At 41.8% G+C, this 22,012-nt stretch overlaps 1 long non-coding RNA gene across 7 annotated transcripts in view; it reads right to left on the bottom strand.

Moving 5' to 3' along the window:
- LOC310669343 overlaps positions 1-17,677 on the bottom strand; it is a 34,523-nt gene extending 16,846 nt beyond the window's left edge. For 5 of the 7 annotated variants that reach the window (XR_014507112.1, XR_014507113.1, XR_014507114.1 and 2 more), the window contains exon 1: positions 13,219-17,302. This is a non-coding gene — a long non-coding RNA (uncharacterized lncRNA). Of the gene's footprint in view, positions 1-13,218 lie in introns of all 7 variants that reach the window. The other 2 variants (XR_014507111.1, XR_014507115.1) reach the window with 2 other exon arrangements.
- Positions 17,678-22,012: the final 4,335 nt, after the last annotated feature.

Below are 22,012 nucleotides of genomic sequence, written 5' to 3'. Positions count from 1 at the left end.
AAGAAAATGCAGTTGACCGAACAACGGGAGCTCACTCCGTCTCGGTGATTTGAACCACCAACCTTCTGATCGGCAAGCCCTAGGCTCAGTGGTTTAGACCACAGCGCCACCCGCGTCCCTTATTTTTTCTTATTATCCTGTATATAACACAGTATGCGTTGATGATATGACAAAACAGAAATGCAAATTAAAAATATATCCAAAAGAGAGAGAGAGAGAATAGGATGTTGGAGTAGATGGAATGCTGCCCTGATCCATAAGTGCCTATCTTATGATTTTATAGAATGAATCAGTCTACCCCTGCTTCTCTATGGTTGAAGATCTATTTGCTTAGCATTTGTCGCCAAATGCTTCCCCTACCCCACAAGCACACACACGGCTGCATTCAGAGTCAAATGAAAGTGCCTGAGTATTGTTGCCATGACTTGGTCCTTTAGATGTTTTCATTGCTTGCCGCCACAAGATGGCATTGTGGATTTAAGGGAAAATAGCAGAAGCAAGCAAGGAGGGAAGCAGACAAGGAAAAGCAAAAGGAAAGGAAAGGAAAGGAAAGGGAGAGGTGGTGGAGTTCTTCCCCTTTGCAACAATGGTGTTAAAAGGCATACAACAGTTGGTTACTTCAAACAACCTATCATACTTCAGTCATCATACATCCTTTTTGAGAATTGGCGGGTGGGAGGGGTGAAAATAGTTGTGTGAATGTCCCAATGCATGTCCCAATGCATGTTCCAGCTGTTTATTATGAGCCATCAATGCTCCTGGCTGCCAATTTCCTGTAACCTACAAAGCTGCAGAATAAATACAAAACTTGCCTCCACCAAGACCTGGCTTCAGTTGTCATTCCATGACATCATTATGAAGCCAAATCCGAGTGAAGGCAATTCTTGACCCCACATTCTGGAGCCTTGTGGGTTGCAAAAGAAGAAAAAGAAGTCCGACAACAACTAGCAAGTTTGCTCTGCACTTTGCTTATGTTTGAGCTCCCCCTAAAATAATTGACCCCAGCCAATAAAACTTGATCATTGTGTTCACAGGCTTAGCTACAGCCTGTCAGTCATGAGACCCTGGAGCCAGAAATCTCTAAACTGGGATCCCTGGAGAATGTATGTTCCAAGCCAGATTCTCCAGCAGAAGCAGCACCTTTCAAACCAAGATCCTCACAATCCCTGAAGCCTGCTTGATGCACAGGCATTACCACGAGTGCCAAATTGGCCCCATGGCTGTGGGTGCCCAGGGCCATGGGTGCCACGCAGCATGCATGGCCAGGCACTGAAATTGGAGCCACTTGGAGCACTTTAGATATGTGGCTCCTGCGATGTGGTTTGAAATGTTTCAGCACCATTTCCTCTCTGCAGAGACAGGGGACCTTTTAGCATGGTCTGCCCTTGGAGGTTGACACATCCGAGTGGTTTCCAAACAGCTCTGGGGTTTAATCCAGCCGATATAGCTGGTGTCAAAGCCCTGGTTGATCTGTGGAACATCCAATGGTTCAGGCTGCAGACACAATTACCCCTGAGCACCCTTACCCATTTCATAGAGCCCGTATATTCCCAAGCTTAGAGCAAAGAAGCAAGCTAGGTGAAAGCTTGAATGCAAGTTAGGAAAACTCCAGATGAATACAACCGAACCCTGGTGCTGTGTATTTTCAAGCTTACTCAGTGGCAGTGAAGGCAGCAAAGAAGGCATACTTTGTTACCTCTGCTGCATCCTCACTATGCCACCCGGCAGAGCATTTCCAGGTAGTGTGGGGCCTTTTGCAGACTGGCCCCCCAAAAGTAGTGGAACCAATGGTCGCTCACTGTGATTTGTTTGCCAAGCATTTTGAGGATGAAATCGCTTGCATTCATGAAGACATTGATTCTGCTGTTATAACAGATCATTCCCATGAGGTGCCCAGAGCACTGTCTAGTCCTGTTTTATTGGATGAGTTTCAGTTGATGCAGCTCAAGGATGTGGACAACGCACTTGGATTGATTTGGGTTACTACCTGTAATCTGGACCCTTGCCCCTCTTGGCTGATAAAATCCAGCAGAGAGGAGACAGCTGTCTGGGCCAGAGACATGGCCAATGCATCTTTACAAGAGGGGGTTGGTCTCTGCCTGTTCAAAGGAGGCAGTGACAAAACTATAGATTCTGAGAACTTAGGTAACTACAGGTCAGTTGCCAACACACACACACACAAATACATGATTTTTAATTGAGATTTTCCCATAATACAGTAAATTTGCAGCTACAAAACAAAGGTGAAAAACAGAAGAATAAAATAAAGGGACAATAGAAAAAGAGTGTAAAGAAATAGAAAGATAAAATAAGGAAAGGAAAGGAAACATTAGCAAAAAATACCAAAGAGGAACTTCAAATTTTCCATCTTTACAGAAAAGAAGAAAATATGATAGTTAAAACTTTCGGTCCATGGGAACATCCCACTTCACTTTCTGTTAAACAATATTTCTTTTAAGTTAAAGTGTCTCAGAATCATTCATTTCCTTTTCCTACATAAAGTCCAAGGTAGGTTCCCTAAATGTTATTTATTAACCATATTTTTCCCCCTTTTAATTTTACCTCTATTAATTCCCAACACCATTATGCAATATTTAATAATACTAAAGTCTTCCACCCATGTCCATATTAAAGTCTCTCTAGTATTCCATTTTTCTCTCATTATATAGCTACTCATTCATGCCCAGTTTCATATGTTCAGTTCCATGACCTACTGTATTCCATTTCCTGTTGTGCTTACAATAGTATCCTGATCTGCTCCTCTACAACATTCCATTTTCTCCCCCCCCCCCAGTCTTTCTCCAGAGGTAATACCATAACTTTAATAGCAACATTCTCTGAATTTGCTCCAGATAAAGAAAAGGATACTAGTATTCCTATCATCCATAGGAAGCTTTCTTGTCCAAGCTTTCCACTTTGCTCTAGCCACTTTAACATTTTTTTTCAGCAACAGAAGGTGGTACTCAGATTTCCCCCAGCAGATGGAGGAGGGGTCTCTTCCTTGTCCCAAATATGTTTTAAAGGGTTTTTTCTTTGGGGGGGTTGTTTTTGTTTTAAAGAAGAGGGTGTAATTCTTATTACCTGTTTTCAGGTGACTGCATGGCTTTTAAGTACCATATCATTCTCCTTGGCTAGCCAGTTTGTTATAATTCCTGTCAAACTGCAAAGCATAGACAGCAGAAAAATGGCTTCGATCCAAACATCTTGAGGTAACTCCCAGATCACTCTTATCTCCAGAGTGATTAATAGAGCCAAACTATCTGTCTGGCTATTATCAATCACCATGCAATTATCTTCAGTCAGCTGAAGCTACCAGTATGATCTCTGAACTGCCATGCATCTCTCCCGGAAGTTCCCACCAACTTCCCTTTCTTGAGCAAGGTTCTTGAGGCGGTGGTTGCTGACCAGTTCCAGGCACTCTTGGAGGCAACTGATTTTCTACATCCATTTCAACTGGGGTTTGGGCCTGGCTTTGGCACAGAAACTGTCCTGGTCACTTTATATGATGACCTCTGTTAGAAAAGAGATGGGGCAATGTTTTCCTGTTAATTCTCCTTGACTCCTCAGTGGTTTTCAATACCATTGACCACTGTATTCTCTATCCAAGTTGGGGATGGGCGGCACTGCTTTGCAGTGGTTCAGGTCCTACTTGGATGGTCATCTTCAGTGGCTGATGGTTGAGGACGGTTGTTGTTGTGTGTGTTTCTTCCACCATGGGGCTTTCAATGTGGGGTCCCTCAGTGTTCAATTTTATCCCCTGTGTTGCTTAATATCTGTATGAAGCCATTGAGTAGAGACATCAAGAGGTTTCGAATATGCTGTCAGCAGTACGATGATGACACGCAGTTCTATTTCCCCATAACATCTACAGGTGTGACAGTGGATGTGTTGGACTGGTGTCTTGCCTTGGTAATGGACTGGATGAGAGCCAATAAACTGTAGCTCAGTCCAGATAAGATAGAGGCATTGTTAGTGGGTGCAGAGGCGTAGGGGGGGACATGGGGACTGTGGCCCTGGGCGCAATTTTGTAAGTGGACACAAACAGGAGCCCTGAGAGCAAGAAGGAACTGCGCCTCGGTTGCAGCACTTGTGCTTAGTACAGCTCTACCCCAGGTAAGGCGGCAGTTTCTCCGCCCCTCTCCTACCCCGAACTGTGGCATGCGGAGGGTGCCCCTGCCCCCCTTGGGGGTGTGACCCTGCCCAAGCCCTGGGGCAGCATGAGCATATGCTATGCCACTGACTGGATGCATGGGAGACTGCCAGCTCTTGTGAAGGTTACACTCCCTCTTAAGGAGCAGATACATAGTGTAGCTTGTGGGTGCTCCTGAATCCTTTACTGTCGCTTTAGCCCAGGTGACTCAGTGGCATGGAGTGCTTTATGTCAGCTTTGGCTGGGAGCCAAACTGCACCCTATCTGGACAGGGATAGCCTAAGTTCTGTAGTCTATGCTCTGGTCACCTCTTGGGTGGAATACTGCTGTGCGTTGTACATGCTGGTGCAAAATTCAATAGCCAGTTGGCTCACTGGAACAAGATGGTTTGGGCATATAACACCACTCCTGTCACAACAATACTGGCAGCCAATTAATTTCTGGGCTCAATTCAAAGTGCTGGTATTGACATATAAAGCCTTACATAGCTCAGGACCTCAATACCTTAAGGGCCACCTCTGCCCATATGAAGCAACCCAAACCCTGTGCTTATCATCCAATGCCATCTTCTACGTCTCCCTACCCGAGAGTTTTGGAGGATGACAACATGAGACAAGGTCTTTTCTGTGGTGGCTCCCTGTCTGTGGAATGCTCTCCCCAGAGAGGCTTACCTGGCACCATCATTACATGTCTTTAGGTGCCAGGCAAAACTATTCCTCTTTGGCCATTAAATACTCTATGGCCTGGTAAATGTGGGAAGGTGAACTGTTATTATGATTACTTTATTATGTTGTTGTGTATTATGTCTTTATTATTATGTTTCATAAATTGTGGCCTTAATGTTGTATAATCCCCTGGGCTCTTTGGATAAAGGGTGGTATATAAATTTAAGCAAACAAACAAACAAACAAACAAACATGGCTGCAATACTTTCTAGGAGCAGTGAGATGTGGTGCTGTCACTCTCAGAGAGATTGCGGGCAGGATTGGGTGGGGATGACTACCTTTTATGAGCAATTCCTAAGTGTACACAAAGTCACTGGGAATGTGTAAACATATTCTTGACTGGGGCCAGTTATAGGGAGCATATGACTCCCTTGTTACAACAGCACCACTGGCCTGGTCTGTTTCCAGACACATTTCAAAGTGCTGGCTATAACCTACAAAATCCTAAAGTATAAGCTACACTGGTACCTTGGTTCTCAAATGCCTTGGCACTCAAACGCCTTGTTTCCCAAAAACCAAAAACCTGGAAGTAAGTGTTCTGGTTTTCGAACATTTTTCAGAAGCTGAACATTCAATGCAGTTGTCAGCTATTGTTTCCGGGGCGCCTGCACCAATCAGAAGCTGCGCCTTGGTTTTTGAACATTTCGGAAGCCAAACGGACTTCCAGAATGGATTAAGCTTGGCACTTTTGTTTTCGCTATTTATTTTGCGTTTTTGTTTTTGAGGCTTTTTCAGTTAATTTGTTTTTGTGACAGTGTGGAACCCAGTTCAGCTACTGATTGACTGATTGTGTGACTGTGGAAATAGATAAAAGCCCCTCATCCAAACAATGACTATCATCAGTGCTAGTAAGAAAAAAAATAAAAATTAATTTTTATCATCTACAATACTGTCTTATTTATTTTATTTTCAGGTAGGTCTGACACAGTCAAAATAAATTTAAAAAATTTAAAAATTGTCCAGTAGCACCTTAGAGACCAACTAAGTTTGTTCTGGGTATGAGCTCTTTCATGTGCATGCACACTTCTTCAGGTACCTGAAGTGTACAGATATAGAAGTGTATTTCGGACCAGTTCAGATTTCCCAGTCTTCTTCATGAGCAGTCCCACATAGAGTGCATCGCAGTAATCCAATTTGGAAGTTACTAGAGCATGGAGTACCACGGCCAAGTAATGTCTGTCCAAAAGAGGCTATGGCAATAGTACATAAAAACATATGTGAAAAAGACTCATATTACACCATATGCAGGAAACCACTCACAATATAGCCAAGAAAAAACTACAACCCATTAAACAGAAAGAAAATACAAATTTTCTTGTGAAGCTGAATGTAGGAGGAATGCACTGTAGTAGAGTTGTTGAAAAGATCTCCGGATTATATCTCGTTTCATTACTTCATCAAAGTAATATAGAGGGGTGTGATTTCTCATGATTGACAATTGAAAACAACCCTCTGCCTTCTTATGTGTCCTTTCCAAAACTTAGATTTTCTTTATCTACCTATCAAACACCCAATTAAATCAAAGAATAGGCTTAATCTGGCAATATAAATTAAATTGCCTTCTTAATTAATTACTTGAGTCTGAATCATCTAAAGTAGCTTAACCAGAAGAATTTCCCCACATGGGGTTAATTGTTCCCCAAAAGTCTCACTCAGCTCAGTGGCTCTAAGTGTGCATAGGAGGGTGACCAATACAATAAAGGTCTCTTCCAGCTCTAGAATTCTGTGATTCTATGAGACCATTGATCCTTTTAGCTCGGTACTGTCTACACTGACAGGCTAATATTCTGTCTGTTATAGCCACGTTGCCTAAACTTACTCACACTTGGCTAGGAATCTAGGGTTCTCTCCAACTATATTTTACTCAGAGCAGATCCATTTAAATTAATGGACCTTAGTCATGTTCATCGATTTCAGTGGGTCTAATCTGGGTAGGATTAGCATTGGATACAGCCTGCAAACTTGTAATGGTTTCCAAGTTAACCTTTGTCTTTGATATGGTATTGGTATAATGGTTTTAAAGCAGTGACAGAAGATATCACTAATTATTTGTAGCGCTTAAAAAAAAACTATCTGAACTATCCATTTCCTTCCAATTCAGAGGTGTAAATTACAACTGTAACACAATTCTTGTTTCACTGTACAGTCGTACTTTGGTTGTTGAAAGGAATCAGTTCCGGAAGTCCATTCGACTTCCAAAAATGTTCAGAAACCAAGGCACAGCTTCCGATTGGCTGCAGGGGCTTCCTGCACTCAATCGGAAGCCTTGGAAGCCACATCGGATGTTTGGGTTCCAAAGAACTGGAACCCAAACTGGAACACTCACTTCTGGTTTTGCGGCGTTTGGGAGCCAACATGTTTGACTTGCAAGGCATTTGGGGTCTAAGGTACGATTGGGCTGACATTTAGTTATACTCAGAGAAGACACATTTAAATTATTAACCCAAATTGCTCATGTCCATTGATGTCAGTGCCTCTACTCTGAATAGGACTAATATTGGCTCCAACCCATCATGTTTTAACTAGACACTCAGAGTATACTCACTGAAACTAAGTTAGTCCATCATTTTCAATGGTTCTACTTTGAGTAGGACAAGCATTGAGTGATACTCACTATTTTTCCATAATTCAGCTAAGTTTTACTCATAGTAGACCCTCTGAAATTAATGAGTGTACTCTGAGCAAAACTTAGTTGAATATGACACTTGGAAATAAATGGCCCTAATCAGTTTCAATGGATCTCCCAAACAGAAATAAATGGAAATAATCATTAGTCTATTTCTATGCCATGTTTCCTGAGCATGCCAAATGAACAACAATAAAGATAACAATTCAAAAACAAATCAGAAGTCGGAAGTTCAACATGGAGGAGACCTGCCTAAACTCAACTGGAAGAGAATATTTAAGCACATATCATAGAATCAAAGAATCAAAGAAATTGTAGAGCTGGAAAGGAACCGAAGGGTCTTTTAGTCCATGCAGGAATCTCATCTAAATCTCATGACAGACGGCCACCCAACCTCTGCTTAAAAACCTCCAAGGAAGGAGAGTCCACAACCTCATGAGGGAGACTGTTCCATAGTTGAGCAACTCTTACTGTCAGAAATTTCTTTCTGGTGTTTAGTCAGAATCTCCTTCTAACTTGAAGCCATGGGCTCGGGTCCTATCCTCCAGAACAGAAGAAAACAAGTATGTTCCATCTTCCATGTAACAACCCTTTAGATATTTGAAGATAGCTATCAGTCTCAGTTTCCTCTTATCCAGGCTAAACATGCACAATACCTTCAACCATTCCTCATAAGATTTAGTTTCCAGGCCCTTGGTCATCTTGCTTGACCTCCTCTACACACATTCTAGCCTGTCAACATCCTTCTCTAATTGTGGCACTCAGAACTGGACACAGTATTCCAAGTATGTTCCAGGTGTGTTCTGACCAAGGAAGAATAGAGCGGGACTATTACCGGTACTTCCCTTGATTAGTACACTATACTTCTCTTGATAAAGCCTAGAATAGCATTCTCTTTTTTTGCTGCCACATCACACTGTTGGCTCTGATTAACTTGTATTCTACTAAGACCTCAAGATCGTTTTCAGGTGTCCTCCATCTTATATTGGTGCAGCAGGTTTGTCCTGCCTAAGTTCAGTACCATACCTTTGTCCCTGCTGGCATTTATTTTGTTAGTTTTGCCCAGTTCTCCAATCTGTTACGGTGATTTTGAATTCTGATTCTGTCTTCTGTGGCATTAGCTACCTCTCCCAGTTTGGTGCCATCTGCAAATTTGACGAGCATCCCCTCAATTCCTTTCTTCCAAGTCCTTTATGGAGATGTTGACCAGGACAGAATTCTGTGGCACCTCACTTGTCACTTTTTTCCAGGATTATGAGGAACCATTAGTGAGCACTCTTTGGGTTTGGTCAGCCAACCAGCTACAAATCCACCTGTTATCTCATCCGATCCACATTGAACCAGCTTCCTCATGAGAGGATACCATGGGGGACTTTGTCAAAAGCCTTACTGAAATTAACATACACTGCACCCAAAGCATTCCCCTGATATGGAGTGCTAGACTTGATAGCACATTTGGTGTCATGGCGGGGGGAGGCACCAGAGGCACCAGATATGGGGACACAAGGGGCATCAGCCCCCTCAATATTTTGAAGCAGGAAGCCCAGCACCCCCAAAATTGAGGGAGCTGACATCCCCCACAGCCGGTAGCCCTCAACATGCCCCCCACCTCTGGTGGGGAGCCCAGGAGCTGGAGGGAGTTGGGATGAGTGAGGTTGAAGATCACCTTCCATGCATCCTACCCCCACTTGGTGCATCCCCACTCGATGTCCCCATTCCCTACCTCATATGCAAGCACTGGCATCATGGCGGCAGGGGCAGGATGCCCACGCAGCCTGACCCAGCCTGGTGTGCAAGCACTTGTGCACTGGGCAGGGCACAATACATCACATGATGTGTCACATGACATGCTCCCCAGATGTGGGGGCTAGTCGGCACCCCTGAAAGGCACACAAACCACCCACAGGCAATGGAATCCCTTCTTCTTATCCGTAGCCAGAAGCACATTTCTTCCTGCGTATGCCGGGAGCTTTTTCTCAGTTCCCACTTCCAGCTGTGAATGTCAGCCTCCCCCCACCCCTTCTGCCAGCCGCTTACAGTACATCTGCAACCCTGTGAAAGGATGGGATGTGTGCTTTTAATTGAAAAAAGGCGTCAGGCTCTGGGGACACAGCAAAGTCATTGGGAGCATGCGAACAGCAATTTATATTGTCAGTTCAAGTTACAGTCACCCTGGCATGCAAAATCTGCAGATGTCAGTTACTCTATATGTGACTTTGACACGCCACAATGAAGTGAGGGGTGGGGGTGTCACCATCATCCCTTTTCCAGAGCTTTACAATGAGGTCTTAATAAATGGTGCATGTGATATGATGGATGGAGCTTAGATACATGCAAGCATGTTTGCTTGCGCATGGATACAGAAAAGGTGGTGTCAGGTAAAGCTTTGTGCACACATTGCAGTGCATTGGCGGCAGCGCTCCACTTTTCTCACCAGATGCCCTCAAATAGCTTTTTGCTGTTTTTGTTATGCAGCCTTTTGAGAGAGAAAATTAACTGTCCATTTCTTGTTCACCACATAAGGAGGAAACTTCCTTGTCTCCTTTCCAAAGCAGTGTGAAACTCTGGGCAAATATAGGCAAAGGTGTCTCAGGTGATGTTCAGCAATCATTTTATACTGTGGCCTAGTAAGTAAAACCTGTTTATTTTCCAAGTCAACCGGTGTCTGGGCTATACCACTTCAGACTGCATGCATGCAAGTTTAGGTGGAGGCCCACATGATGGAGTGCTCCTCTGTACTTAAAATACCAGCATGTCAGGGAGAGGCCCAGGCTAGATGTAAGTTTTCTACGTGCATGGTATCATTTTCATTTTCTATGGAGGAGTATCCTATCCTATGAGCTCCTACCTTGAGTCCCAAATCGTGCAGCTTGGACAGAAGTGGACAACTTCATTGAGACAGAAGCATCTCCAGTCAATCTGAACCCAAATTTGCAAGATCAGACTAATGTAATGCTACAGCTCAGCTATAGTTCTGTCCATCTATACTACCAGTACACACACACGCACACACACATATCCCACCTTTCCCTGCAAGAGCTCCAGGAGGTTTGTGTGGCTTTCCCCAGTCCTTATTTTGTTCTCACAACAATCCTGTTCAATAGTAGGCAGTGCTGAGAACCCATGGCAGATCCAAGCATGGGCGTAGTGAGGATTTTTGTTAGGGGAGTAGGCCTTGGGGGGGCAAATCTCAGTTTACAATGTATTTTTATTTATTTTTATTGATTTTAGGGGGGCAGCTTGGTCTTTCAGATCCTTTTAGGGGGAGCACCTTGGTCTTTCAGATCCTAATCCAATGCTCTAACCACTGCACCACTCTAGTTCTTCAGTAGCACTGTCTACTCTTCACTGACAAAGATTCTCCAGAGTCTGAGTCTGAGACTTTTCCCATCACCTATTACCTGAGATCCAGAGAAACTGGGGATTGAGCCTGGGATTGAGCATGAGACCTTTTGTGTGTAATAGCAAGTGATCTACCACTGAGCTATAGGTCTCCCTGATTAGTCTGATCCTGCAGGGGAGGTCATTTTATACATCTACATTAATCCCAGGCAAGGATGAACTGTTGCCTGTTGGGCAACTAGCAGCTTGCTACCGTCCCACCACCAAAAAACGAAAACAAAACCCTTAGTGAACCTTCCCCATATTCAGGAGCCTGAATCCCTCCTTTGAAAATCACAAAAACAATAGCTGTGACCATTTTCATCTTGAACTTAGTAAATATCCACACTTCTAAGCTGTCCACAGAAATGCATTGGAAGCCTTCTTCACAGGGTCCTTATGATGAAAAACTGGCTAACCCCTAGACCAGTGAGATATAAATGAAGAACTGTTTTCAGAAATTGGCCACCTAGTACTGCTGGCATCAACAGTCTGTTTTCAGTTTCAGATCAAGTTAGAAACCAGCCCAAGGTCATTTGGAATCCTGGAGATTCTCTGTAGTTCTGCTTATGCCTTTTCAAGCAAGTGATAAGTTAACACTTTTTGCCAGCAGGTAAATCCTTTACAGGAGTGTTTTGCTGAGTGTAAATGGATCCCCTCTGCTAATGGCCCAGTCCATCACCTTGAACTGTACTGCTATCCCCTTTCATATTCATTTAAAAATAGGAAATGGTGAGTCTCAGGTGCGCTTGCAATGAATGCCCTTGCTGAACAGGCAGTGCTTTGAAATGCCATACCAAGAACCGTCCCCTCCCAGCAAGGAGGATTCTGAAATTACGGTGGACATAGGTGGCATTTCAAGAAGCTAAGGTTTCCCCTTTAAAAATCATTTAATGAAGTCTGACTTCACCCAACACATGGCACAGCCAGGCTTTTGAAATATGCTCAGATTTTCCCCTTTGCTTTCAAGGTACTTAAGTAATGGGAGGGGCAGAGGGCATGAAAATTCAGGAAGATGTTATGCAGATGAAGCAACTTGTAGTTCTCTGGCTCACCACATGGAGCAGCTACACACATATTGGAATGGACGTAGGAAGCTGCCTTAGACTCAGCCTAGTAGATCTAGCTCAGTATTATCTAAACTCACAAGCAGCAGCTCTCCGTTATTTCAGGCAGGGGTCTCTCCCATCCCTACCTGGTGATGCTGGGAATTTGACCAAGGACTTTCCATATACAAAGAATACAGGGCTCTACCACTGAGCCCAAAGTAGATGTCCTTCCTCATCTGAGGGCCTTCAATCTGAGTCCTTGAAAGGCATGTCTTAGAAGATGAATAGGACAGAAATGCCTTCTTCAGACTTGCCTTTACATGAAGAAATTTAACTTGGTTATTTTTTAAAAAAATGCATTCGGATGCTGCTGTATATGATCCAATTGTTCCATCTTGCTCAGCGTGGCCTACTCTGGATGCTGTGGCTCAAGCTGAAAAGGGTATTTCCAGTCACCTTTTAGTTCAAATGCTTTTAACTGGAGATGCCAAGATGTGAAGACAGGGTGTCCTACACCCAAACCATAGGCACTATGACTGAGCTTTGAGAATGTAAGAAGAACCCTACTAGATCAAGCCCATTTCCCCATTCTCTATAAAAGACCTCTTATAAAAGGGTCCGTTTTAACTGCAGAGAGTTTCATTCTCCCCCAATTTCAAAATCTTTTTTTTACTTCAGTCTATACTTTGACATAATTATCATGAAATAAATGCAGATTGTTAGTGCTTAACCAAATACATATTTTACAGTCTTCACCACCTTAATTCCGCTTATTTTTTTGTAAAGCTTATTTTCCTTGCATGTCTATATTCTTAGCTAACATTTTAGTTTTATTCTAATTTACATAAAAACCTGCCAAGTCCCCATATTATTTTATCATTTCCAACACCTTTGTTTAGAGTTACCATACGGCTGGAATTTCCAGGACATACCTGGAATACTGACCAGAATAATACAGATATATGGCAACCCCATGCCAGCTGTGTAGTTTTTGCCGATTTTCCTAAAACATAGTTCAAAAATGACTTTTTGTGATTTTGTCAAAAAAAGCATATATATATATATATAGTTTCTAGATTTTCACGTTTTGAAATATGGCAACCCTATATTTGGTACATTTCCCCCTGGGTTCTCTAACATTGATACAACATCATCTGCAAATGCCTCCAGTTTATAACTTTGTTGCCTCAATTGGATTCATTGCACCTCTTTATTCTTGTTGTGGAGGTGTGGGGATGATTAATAAAATCAATCCTTCTGGCAAACCGGGAATATCCCTTCACTCACCTACATTGAGGATATTCCACACCTTTCTTCAGCAGAGTTTCTCTTTCTTTGAGAAAAATAAGTGGCTCCCTTAAATTAAGTTTTAATAAAAAATAAAGCTACAACAAAATAACACGAGAGAAGCTAAATACAACATGAGGCAAGTCTGAGGCAAGAAATAAGAGGCAGTTGGTCCCTCATAACTGACACTCTCAACTGAATACACCCTAAAGGGAAGGGCTGATTCTGGAGCAGAACACACAAGCCCCGCCCACCAGATACCAAACATTCTACTGATCAAATTGGGCCCCAGTGTTTTTCTTACAATCCCCTCTCCCTGAGCCTAATTGGAATTAATCAAATTTAATTTAGCACGTAATTTTTCAAAACTTTCTTTAGACAAAGGCTTTATAAAAATGTCAGCTGTCATTTCTATTGTTGGACAATATTACATTTCTATAAATCCCTTCTGGCTCAAATCTCTTCTTGCATGACATTTTTGTCAATATGTTTGGTACATCAATTTATCTTCTCTGATTGCACCAATTTCAGGCAACTCTGATTGTCTTTCATAAGCTTAATGGGCTTAGAATCTGGCATTCCCAAATCCTCTAAAATTTGGTTAAGCCATTGTGCTTCTTTGCACACTTCTGCAGCAGAAACCTACCCTGTGTTGTTGAAGAGTGAGATACTGAACTTTGTTTATGACTTGCCTAACTTACAGCTTCATTCTCTGTCTCCAACCCAGTCTGCATCTGAGAATCCCACTCATTTGGGATCCTTTGCAGCTGACAATTTTAATTTAAGATCAACCTTTCCCTTTAAATATCTTACTTTTCAATGCAGTCCAGTCTCTTTGGGTAGGTGAACTCACCTTTCTGCATAGTATACCCATTGCTGAGGCAATATCAAGCCTACATGTAGTAGCTACAAATAATAATTTACCTATTACAGTTCTGTACAATTCATTATTACATAAATCACACTCAACCTCTCTGGAAAGAAAATTAGTACATTGGAGTTGACACAGAATGTGCTTCTTTCAAACCAAAAAATTATATTAAGTCAATTATTTTCTGCCTTTGATTAAGAAGAAAACTACCATGTTCCTCCCTCTCTGCTTGCATGCCCCCAAAATAAGATACGTTTCCTAGTCTTTTAATTTCTACAGTGGTACCTCTGGATGCGAACGGGATCTATTCTGGAGCCCCATTCGCACCGAGAAGCGAACACAACTCGCATCTGCGCGTCTGGGTGTTGCTCTTAGTAGAAAAAGCCAGAAGTTCAATTCTTGTATATTTTTGTTTGTAACCAAAATTATATCATCGAAATATACAAGCAAAATAATTCTTTTTTCAATTCATTGTCTTGTATAGAGACATGGATCTACTTTGCTTTCTAAAAAACCTCATTTTAAAAGCAGATTATTTAACTTTTCATTCCATGCTCTCTCAGCCTTTTTTAAACCATACATTCCCTTCCGCAGTTTACAAACTAGCCCTTCATCTCTTTCAAATCTTTCTGGCTGAATCATATACAATTCCTCTTCAATTTCCCAATTTAAGAGAGCAGACTTTACATCCAGTTGTTCAACACAAGTTGCTTGGACGCTGCAACACTAAGTAAAATTCTAATTGTACTATATTTAACTACAGGCGTGAATGTCTCATCATAATTTTCAACATATTTTTGTGTCTATGCTTTGCTACCAGCCTTGCTTTATACTTTGTACATTTCCATTCTCATTTAACTTTTCCTTAAACACCCATTTGCGCCCTATAGCCTTTTTACCCTTTGGCAATTTAGTAAGTGTCCAAGTGTTGTTTTATTCAATGCTCAATTTCTTCCTTGTCTGCTTCTATCAACTTATCAGCTTCTTCTGCAGGTAGTTTGTCGATTTCTTTCCATGTGTCAGGTTCACAATTAGGCACTGCTCTTGCGATGTATGATAGTTGCTCTGCTGGCACACCTTTGTTAACTCATGATGAGTGTCTGATAAAAGGTTCTAATTGTTCATCCATATCATCACACGCAGCATCTTGTCCTGACTCTGTTTCCCCTGGTAAAGTACGGTATCTTACTTGGACTAGTTTCTTTCAACTTCTGTGATCAGTTTTACTGGAACCTCTTCAGTTACCAAATCAGCATTAGTCTGTTTCTCTTTAAAATTGTTCTGATTAGGAACACATGCACAAGATTGCTCTCCTTCTCTAAAATACACTACTCACTTTCACTTCTCCTGTCCTTGGATTAAGAATTATGTAACCTTTGCACCCCTTCTCAAAGCCGACAAATATTCCTAACTCAGTCCTGGTGCTAAGTTTGGTATGTCTTTATGCTGGCACATATGCAAAAGCTTTTGTTCCAAAGACTCTAATGTGACTGATGTTCGGTACTCTTCCAAACCAAAGTTCAAATGCTGCTTTATTTGCAGCTTTTGTTGGCAGTCTGTTCTGCATACATCTGACCATCTCCATCAGAGAGCAATTCTTTCTCTCTGCTATTCCACTTTGTTCTGGGGTAAATGGGGTAGTGTGCAAATGTTTAACATCACTGCTGTCTGAAAGTATTGCTTGTGGCTTCCTTCTGAATTGATTTTTAACGCTTGTAAAAAACATCTTCCATTTTTCTACAGTTTCTGATTTTTCCTTTAAAAGATAAGTTGTGTAGTATATGGAATAATCGTCAATAAATGTTAAGATATACTTATTTTTCCCATGAGACATCGGTTGAATTGGACCAGATATATATATCAGTATGAATAAGTTGCAAAGACTCTGTTGAGCATCTCTAGTTTTGCTTGGGAAAAGAAGGTATTGTTCTCCAGCAAAAAACTTTCACATACTTCACTAATTCAGGTCAACTTTACAAAGGTTTAATTTCCATTCCTCTCACCAAACCTTTCTTTGGCAGGTCTGCAATAATCCTGAAGTTTCTATGTCCCAGCATTTTGAGGAATACAGGTTGCACTTGAATTCTTTTTGACCATATTCACCCTTTCTTGACCTATATCTAGCACAAAGATTCCATTCTTTTCAAAATATTGTGCATACAAAACTCCATCTTTGGTAATTGCACATCTGTTGTGATTAAAATTTCCATCAAAACCATGCTTGGTCAGAGTTGACACACTCAGCAAACTGTCTGTTAATTCTGGCAAGTAAACTACATCTCTCACTTCATTACAAACAGTTTTTCTGCCTTCAACACACTTATCCGAACCTGCTCCTTTTCCTTGCGCAGAAATTTTGTGGCCATTTGCAACTGTAACTGTCTCTGAGGCGTTTTCATTTAACTCTCTGAAAAAATTAGCATCACACGTCATGTACAATGAAGATACTGAATCAACTAACCAACTAGAGGAGTTACTATTAATAGCATCTGTTTTCCTATAACCTGAGATTGCTAGATAGTTCTGATAGTACCACCCTGGAAACTATCTTTATTAGTGCCACTTTGTTTTGTACAATTCTGTGCAAAATGTCCCATTTTCTCACATGAGAAGCATCCAGTTGTTTCTTTTTTGTCTGCACCTTGAAAAGCACTTTCATTTTAAAAATTATATTTATCATTCTTTTGTACAGCAAATACTTGCATTTCACCCTCTGCTGCCTTTTCTGCTCTCCTAGCAGCCTCCTCTTTAAGTCTTGATACAACATACTTTTATGCCAAGTTTATCTTTAGTCTCTAGTGCATATATCAAAGAATTGTAACTTTCAGGCAGACTTGACAGAATTAAAATCACTTTGTCCTCTTCTTCAAATTTCTTGCTTATAGAATTTAAATGATCCATCAACTCTATCATTTGACTTTTCTAAATCTCCATTTTCTTTCAATTTAAAACTAAACAGCTTTCTTGATAAATACAGTCTCTCATATAACTCTTTCAGACCTTGCCACAACTCCATGGCAATCTTAAAATTGCTTATGTGGTGTAAGTCACTCACATGAGTTGAATTGTCTGCCCTAGCGTTTCTGTCGTGCTTTTCCCACTTCACTTTCTCTGCCTCTTCTGCTGGTGCAGATTTTTCAATTGTTTCCCACAAATCCTTCTTCACCAGCTCATTATCCATTCTAGATTTCCATAAAGGATACTTACCCGTACTTGAAGTGAGAACAGGCACAGCAGGCTCTAGGGCTTCCACAGCTTTTATATACGTGGCCATAATTTCTTTTCTCTCTGCCAGACGGGGCCCATAACCCAATTGTTGTGGAGTGGGGGATGATTAACAAAATCAATCCTCCTGGCAAACTGGGTATATCACCTCAGTGATGCAGTTTAGGACATTCCACACCTTTCCTCATCAGTTTCTTTCTCTTTGAGAAAAATAAGTCGTTTATGTAAATGTAAACTAAGCTTTAGTAATAAAGAAAACTACAACAAAATAACATGATATGAGGAGCTAAATATAGCATGAGGCAAGTCTGAGGCAAGAAACAAGAAGAGGCAGTTGGTCCCTCATAACTGACACTCTTAACTGAACACACCCTGAAGGGAGGGGCTGATTCTGGAGCAGAACACACAAGCTCCGCCCACCAGATACCAAACATTCTACTGATCAAATTGGGCCCCAGTGTTTTTCTTACAATTCTCTCTTATTCTTCTTGTCAATACATCTAATACCAATATAAACAACAATGGCGATAATGGGCAACCTTGTATTGCACCTTTTAAACACATTTGAGTAAGATTATCATTTACTATAACATTTGCAAGTTGTTCCAAATATATTGCCTTAATTCCTTTACTCAAATTCTCTCTAAACCCCATTACCTCTATTAATTTCCCCATACACTGTCAACTTGTGCATGGGCGCACAAAACAATGCGCTATACAGTGGTACCTCGGGTTAAGTACTTAATTTGTTCCAGAGGTCCGTACTTAACCTGAAACTGTTCTTAACCTGAAGCACCACTTTAGCTCATGGGACCTCCTGCTGCTGCTGCGCCGCCGGAGCACGATTTCTGTTCTTATCCTGAAGCAAAGTTCTTAACCTGAAGCACTATTTCTGGGTTAGTGGAGTCTGTAACCTGAAGCGCATGTAACCTGAAGCGTATGTAACCCGAGGTACCACTGTATATCCAATGCCCCATGCACATAGTTTCATTGACACATTTCCTCCCCACCCCCAGTATCTCTGCCAAAATCTGTTCTGGGGTGCCTCCAACCCTCCAGAATTCCTTTATATTTATTTATATATTTGTAAACTATACTTTCATATGAAATATCACAAGGCAGTATGCAGTTGAAAAACAATAAGCAAACCAAACACACCAATACGAAATGGTTATCAAATAATCTCAGGTTTGAAAGGCCTGTATGAACAATATCATTTTAAGAAGATGACTAAGAAGAAGCAGGGATGGGCTCCACCTGAACCTCTGTTGGCTAGGTGTTCCACAGGACCAGCCATGCAAAAGGCTTGGGTTCTGGTACAGGCCATCTGCACCTCAGGGGGCATGGGGGGGACTAACTAAAGTGCCCCATTGGAAGAACTCCATCTGTTGCATCAGCAGAGCTGCAGTGTTTATAGTGACATAGAATTTATAGGGGTACTTCCCAGCCCTCCACATCCTCTAGCTGCCCACCTATAAGCAATCAGAACCTGAGTAATAGATTTTGACTCCTTCTCCACTTTGTCAGTTTGCCAGTGTAATAACTGTTATCCCCCAAGATTCTGGCAGAAGAAGACAGCTTCCTGACACAGATTTAACAGTCAACTCACTTCAGTAAGATCTCGTATTTCTTAGGACTTCATTACATTTACAAAATACTTTACTTATTCATTTACTGGTTCACTGTGAATCAGTGTCATCTGGCATTACAACAGCACTACAATGAAGTCATAAAACACAAAGCGTCTGCAGGCTCTTTTCAGGATCGTACATTTCTCAGGTGGGTGGGCCTCCTCTGTTGCTTCCTTGGAAAAGCAGAAGACACATGCCATGATACTTGTCTGTGGAGCTATATCGGGGGGGGGGGGGGAGCAGGAGTTGCCAATTTTTTGAGGCCATTGGGAGCATTTGGAATGTTGAGGAAGTGCTGTGGGTGCCAGTCACAAAGTGGCTGCTGTCGGGTACATAGCATAACACAGAATGACTGCCACATCGAAAAGGGGTTTTGAAAAAAGAGTGTAAATAATGTTCTTCACCCTCAACAGCTATTCTTATCTACATTTCCAACTGCCAGGGGAGTCTTACCCATAGAGGATAGTGGCATGGGGTGCCAGGGTGCTAAGTTCTGGAGGGTGCCAGGGAAGAGGCAGAGGCTGGACTCAGCTCACCGCCCTCACCCACCTCCGCCATGCCGCACCAAAGCAGCGCTGCCTCTGTCCAGCAACATCAGGAGAACCACCAGTTCCCCAATGCAGCTGTACCAAATTTGTAGTTTTTTTATTTTAAAAAAAAATGAAATGGAGGTTTGCTTAATGCATCATTTCCACTTTGGAAACAAGTCTAGGTAATTCAAAACTCCACAACATCAGGAGAAACTGGGATCATTTTGGAAACATCCCTATCTATTTTAATCTTTGTGGTCTGCTCCTTGGAGAGCTTTCCACTAACCTATCACAATGTGTTAAGAACAGAGAGTATTGCAGAAAATTCATTTCTTGGATCTCTGGCCACTAGAGATTATTACAAATTTAATGGATGGCACTTAAGTGTTTAACTGTTGTACACTGTGCCCTTCATAAGCACAGAAACAGACTGTTCTTTTTCAACAGACAAGAATCTTGTCTCTTTCTCCCCATCTCCACACCCTCCATTAGCTTCCAAGGTTCTGGGGAAGGTCAAACCATTACATCACCAATTGCACCTCAGTAGACATGATATGATCCCCAAACTCCAGGCCTGGTTTAAAACAGAAAGCCAGGCCAATAGGCATCATTTAGGAAAAAATATAAGAGCTGGGAAAAGGAGAAAGAGAGGAACACGTGTTCTCCAACTGTTTGGTTTCTATAGTTGCTCTATTGTTACTATCTCCTCTTATATATAGCCAGTGCTGGTGCAGTAGTGACCTTGTGCCAGTGACTGCCTCCCAGATTGACCTACTTCATAGGGTTGTTGTGGGGATTGAATAAGATGGGAGGGGGGGAGAAAACAGTGTATGCTACCTTGAGATCCTCAGAGAGGAAAGCTGAGCTATTAATGCAATAAGTAATTACTATATATCTAATTGTCAACTATCCTGTTTCACCAACATACAGGTCTGTATTTATGCACAAATTAAATAAGCTTCAGTTTAGGACCTTGGATTGTGATGGGGCTCTAAATACAAAAGATAAAATACTAATTTTCAAGATTTACATAAATGCTTTAAAATAAGGGAAAATAAAGACCCTAAGCCAAACATTATCATTCTGGTATCACAAAAATGTATTAAGTGCTAAAGGATTATTTGATAGACCGGTCCGTTTACTGAATCACTTTGGCACAAACTGCTGGAAATCATATACCAATTTTGGAAAAAAAGTAAAAATAATATACAAGTTTACCACCCCGTTTCCACCACTCTCACCTCCCACCTCTCTTCTCCTTCAATCCTATTCTAGATACAACATTGTCTTACACTGAACATAACTAAGAGATTCTATGATCTGGAAAAAGAAAAAAGAAAAAAGGCGTTGGAATGGAACAATGACTTGGAAGAACCACCAGCATATAATATTCATTGCTGTCATCCAGCTGTCTACTGGAAACACAACCTTAGTAATTCAGGAGACCCATAGGAAATGAATGAAGTCCCAGCTAGGGAAGAAATAATCTCAGTTTTGGTTTCTTTCACTTTCTCTTTGTGAAAGGATCTCAGCTGGCATGGTCAATCTGTGTATGGCTCCCCAGCTTGCCTGATACACTGCAATGACATTAGGAGAGAAGAGGACCTGTTAAGGGATGCCACACGTCAGGAAGATACAAAGAGTGTCCTGCTTAAAAAACTGTGTGTGGGAGTGCCTGGGTTTGGGCCCCAATGAAAAATCCCCCCACCCATGAGGGTTGGACCAGTTAAAAATCTATACATGGGATATAAAATAAATGTGTGGTCTCTTTCTAATGTTAATAATAAATATGATACTATTCATAGCTGCTCAGAATATTTAGATCCCAATGACATATCAATAATGCCCGCTCATGGGGTCCCAGTGGTGGGTGAGGTTAGTGGGCCAGTGTGCAGCCTCGCCATCTTCCCGGAGCCATGCCGTTCAGTGGCCATTGCTTCTTCCCCTTTGGTTGTCGCAGAGACCTCATGAATGTGAGTGCTGTGGTGGTTCACATCCCTGTGCTAAATATTTTCATGCCACGACCTCTTTTCGTAGCTTCTGGAACTCAGGACTCACCTCAGGAGAGAAGACGTTTACAGTGGCTGCTGGTACTTTCTAGTCAGCAAAAGGATCTGCTCAAAAACAACACACTTTTCTCCCTAGCCCCCTCCCCGGTCTCTCTTGCAGCGATGTTACCTCTCTTCTGCGTATACCCCAACAGGAAGGCGGTGAAATATCTGGAGGAGAGATTTCTTGAAGGCTTTCATATCCCAGCGGAAGATACTCTGATTATAACTAACCCACCAAATCAGAAGTCAGTGAGGGAAATGCTACACATCACTCAGAAAAAGATTGAAAAGGAGTGTGAGGCAGGGTCACAAATCTGTTTCCAAATCTGCCTTTTAACAAATTTATAGTGTCACTCCTCAAGATTATTCCCCAAAAGGTCCTGGGTGAATTCCGCATGATTCACAACTTACCGTATATTTCGCGCCATAGGACGCACCGCCCTATAGGACGCACCTAGGTTTTTTTGGGGGGTGAATAAATAAAAA

Source organism: Podarcis tiliguerta (assembly GCF_965153285.1).
Source record: "Podarcis tiliguerta genome assembly, chromosome: Z".
Taxonomy (NCBI): domain Eukaryota; kingdom Metazoa; phylum Chordata; class Lepidosauria; order Squamata; family Lacertidae; genus Podarcis; species Podarcis tiliguerta.
The sequence above is the reverse complement of the archived record's forward strand: the minus strand, read 5'-3'. Positions and strand labels throughout refer to the sequence as shown.